This window comes from Scyliorhinus canicula, chromosome 4 (assembly GCF_902713615.1).
Source record: "Scyliorhinus canicula chromosome 4, sScyCan1.1, whole genome shotgun sequence".
NCBI classification, from domain to species: Eukaryota; Metazoa; Chordata; class Chondrichthyes; order Carcharhiniformes; family Scyliorhinidae; genus Scyliorhinus; species Scyliorhinus canicula.
In genome coordinates, this window is record NC_052149.1 from 127,392,692 (window position 1) to 127,397,205 (window position 4,514).

Here is a 4,514-nt window from a genome sequence, read left to right on the forward strand (position 1 = left end):
GCCACCGGGAGCAGGGTCCCCTCCTCCATGTGGTACCAAGTCCGCAAGGATATGGCACAGGTGTTGCTCCGTCTCCTTGTTGAGGCGCAGCCTCCAAAGGCACGCGCAGTCCGTCATTTGTTTGAATGACCAGCGGCACCTGTACAGTCTGAGCCGTCACGGGTCTACCCCTCTGGATCCCTCCCTAGCCTGATTTTTGGATGGGTCCTCAGGGTGTAGGGCGGTGTCCGGCACACGAGCCGCTGCCTCGAGCATCTGCAAAAGCTGCTGACACTGCCGCCTTCTCCGGTGTCTGGCCGCATCTCATCGCACCAGCATCACGAGGGCAACTTCTGCGTCCAACATCCCTGCCATAGTGTTCAATAGTTGTAAGGCATTGGGAGAGGGTATTAGACTGGCAAACAGCAGGCACTCCCACCCCGGGACCTTCCATTCCCCCACTGATCCGCCCCCACCACCCTACCAGAAACGCCCTGTTGACGTACCCCAGGCCGCAGTGGGCCTCCCTCACTGGGTCCCAGACCCTGTTCCGCAGCCACCCACTCACAACACCACCTGGACCTGGTGGCACCTCCCCATGGCACTCACCTACCCTCCGACCGTGGACATGTCCCCAAAGCTGTGTCCCATCCCCTGGGTGTCCAGATGTTAGCTGCTGCGCACATGGTGTTGCCTTCCGCAGTGTTCAGGTCCACTGTCCAGGCATGACAGTATGATTGGGATGCCAGGCTCTGCCGCCCACATGCTACATGGCTCGCCCAACCACGGGAATACACTTGGGTTGAGAGAAGTGCTGTTTTTTTTCAATTTAGAGTACCCAATTATTATTTTTCCCAATTAAGGGGCAATTTAGCCTGGCCAGTCCACCTAACCTGCACATCTTTGGGTTGTGGGACACGCAGACACGGGGAGAATGTGCAAACTCCACATGGACAGTGACCCAGGGCCGGGATTTGTACCCGGGTCCTCAGCGGCGTAGTCCCAGTGCTAAACACTGCGCCTCATACCGCCCTCGAGAAGTGTTCAGTTAACGACAATTGCCATTCACTATTATCAATAGCCTTCAGCCGCACGGCCAGAGGCCTCGGCAGCCGGCGGGGGTTATGGGTGGTCCGGAGGCAGACGGGCAGGGATAAGGTTTGTCCCCGGAATGGGTACACACGATCCAGGGATTGGCATGAAGGTGCAACGAGCGAGTGCCACCCGGTTGCCCCCCCCCCCCCTCCCCCGTGCCCCCTCATCCTCCCATGACGGCTCACCCCTGCGGGGGGTCCCCCACCCCCAACCAAGAGCCTCCGTCCCTCACCGAGCACAGGGACAACACGCCCAGTGCCCCTGGTCTCTTTGCCTGGGAGTAAAGATGGTTACTCACCTTCTCGGCATTGCCACTTGTTGGGGAAGCCGATGAATGACGGGAAGCCGTTGGATATGAAATGAAAAAAATGAAATGAAAATGAAATGAAATGAAATGAAATGAAAAATGAAAATCGCTTATTGTCACGAGTTGGCTTCAATGAAGTTACTGTGAAAAGCCCCTAGTCGCCACATTCCGGCGCCTGTCCGGGGAGGCTGGTACAGGAATTGAACCGTGCTGCTGGCCTGCTTGGTCTGCTTTAAAAGCCAGCGATTTAGCTTTGTGAGCTAAACCAGCCTCTGGGGATATGGGGTGGCTCTCATTAATTATGTGGAAATGGGTTTAAGTGGTGATAATTGGTTTCTCACCATGCTACGCGAAGATTCCGAATTCGCCTACGGGGAGCGGACAGGTTGCATCGCAAACTGTTTGCCGCCTGGCGCGGTTCCTGTTTTTGGCCTCTCCCGCTATTCACCAGTGTAATGAGGCCGGACTATCACTCCCAGGGTGTGAAAGATTGCTGGAACAGTGACTGGCACAGGATGAACACATCATGACTGCTGCCAGGATAGCGGACACTCACCAGAATGATGTGGGCACGTTCATTGCACATTGAGTGAGTGGCAACCTTCACAGTTTCAAAATATGGTACCCAAAAGTCCCGTGTGTGTAGTGGATGGCTTCCTGCACCATGGGGGTGCCCACTATCCTGGTCAAGCCCCGTGTGTGTAGTGGATGGCACACTGCAGCATGGGGGTGCCCACTATCCTGGTCAAGCCCCGTGTGTGTAGTGGATGGCACACTGCAGCATGGGGGTGCCCACTATCCTGGTAAAGCCCCGTGTGTGTAGTGGATGGCACACTGCACCATGGGGGTGCCCACTATCCTGGTAAAATTCCATGTGTGTAGTGGATTGCACCCTGAAGCATGGGGGTGCCCACTATCCTGGTAAAGCCCCGTGTGTGTAGTCGATGGCACCCTGTACCATGGGGATGCCAACTATCGTGGTAAAGCCCTGTGTGTGTAGTGGATGGCTTCCTGCACCATGGGGATGCCCACTATCCTGGTAAACCCTGTGTGAGTTCTGCCAGTTTCTCTCTGTTTGGAGGGAACACAAGGAAGTCTCCCCCTCCTGGCAGACTGGGCTGGATTCTCTGCCCCGCCACGTCACATTTCTGCTTCACATCGCCGGCGGGATGCTCCGTTATGCCATCCGGTCAATGGGGTTTCCCATTGTGGAGCAGCCCCACGTCCGGAAACCCCCATGCTGCTTGCAAACCGGAGCATCACCCCAGCGGAGAATCCAGCCCAGAGACTGTCACGTCTCTGTTTCAGTTACAGACGGTGAACTGGGAGATGTTGGGAATGTCGCCTGTTCCAGCCTGGAAGAATCTCCATGTTTACAAGTATTTTTAAATTTTAATTTATCCCATGACCACTATGGGGGTTATAACAAATCTCAATCTCAGTGTTTATTCATTTCAGTTACCCCACTTCAGTCTCTCCTTTTGGACCCCTGGTCAGACTCTACCCGGTCCAGGCCGGACATCCCCGAGACTGTCCATCCGTTATTGGCTCTCAGATCCTACTAGAGTCCAGTGGGATTCAGGTTTGCTGTCCTGCTGTTCTCTGACAGCTTTGTCTAAGTTCCAATAACCTGAACTGGGCCCAGAACCATCATTTCCTTAAATTGCAAAACCTTCATAAATGTTGCTGATTTTTGTGTATTCCCAGGGAGGGGAATTTCAGACACATTGGATTCTAATGTGGACCCTTTATTGGCCAACATTCCCATCTGAACCACTTTGGATACAAACAGTCTCGGATAACAACAAACACATAGACCGAATATTAAGACTGTAACAGATGCACCAGTTGCTGCCGCACTCCCTCCTTCCCACCATTTCTACGGCATTCTCTCCATCCTGACTCAATTTCCAACTGAATCCTCCAGTTTCCCAGCATTCCCTGTGGTGAGGTTCACCTGAACCCTTCCCCTTGGGAATATTCCACAGTGTTGTTCCATTAACCTCCTGGTTGTGGTCAGGCTCCTCTCCACCGCTACCCAAGCCATTCGGCCTGGGGTGTCGCCGATGTTTAACACACCGTCCCTCCATGGGCTGAATACAGAACCAGTGAGGGATCTACCCACACGATGAAAGTTCTCCAACGTAAAGGAGTCAGTGATCTGTAAGCAGAAGGTGTGATCATTCTCACTCTCTAATCCTCCGGATCGCAATCTCATCCTGTCCATGGCCTTTCACTGAAGGGTTAAAGCTCTGTTAACTGATACTTGTACTGGATAAACTGTCAATTCTCTTTCACTGCTCATTTGTATTTGATTGTTTTCCCTGTTTCAATGAATTGTATTTTGTAATTCCTGTTGCTGTGACGTTTGCCTCTTGTCCAGGTTGTTGTTGTAAATGAGAAATGGTTCACAATTGACCCACCCGGCTAAATAAAGGTCAATAAAATCAGTGAATAAATCCATCAGAAAGCTGCCCTGTGTAGGGCAGGTTTGGACTGTCTTGAAAGCCCCTTCAAGAGGTTTAACTGGCAGCACAGTGACAGAATCATTACTGATGTGTTTCAGGGTATTACAGGGGCAGATGATATGAAGCTGAGATTCAGCACAACATTCTCATGTTGCCATTAGAAGGGGCCTATTGGAGCTCAGAACCAGATATCTCCGGGATCCGACCTGGTCCACCCACCTACTTTTTCCCATTCCCAGGAATTTGAATTTATATCTCCACCTCCCCATCCCGATATGTTCCATTATTATCTTCCTGTGGTAAACTGATCAGAAATGTTATTGTGCTTCCCGTACCTCCTGTCAAAGGGGGGTCTCTACCTCTGGATCTTTGTTTATCTCCCGCTGTCCGGTTCCAATGTCACAGCTGAGGGCCAGATTATCAAACTCAGTTCTCTGAAAAAGTTTGTGTCCTTTTTCGCAAACTCCTTCTCTGGCCCTGAATCATTTCCTCAGACCCTTTTACACCTGGAATAGTTCCCAACTTATCTCATTCAGTTTGTCTGGAGGGACTCACCGTACAATAAAGGGTTTCCCTGTGAGGAGAGGTGAGAATCCCTTTCAGAGTCTCACTGAGGTTCGAAGCTGCTCTCTGGACGTGACAGGAATGAGCGACTCTGACAAGTA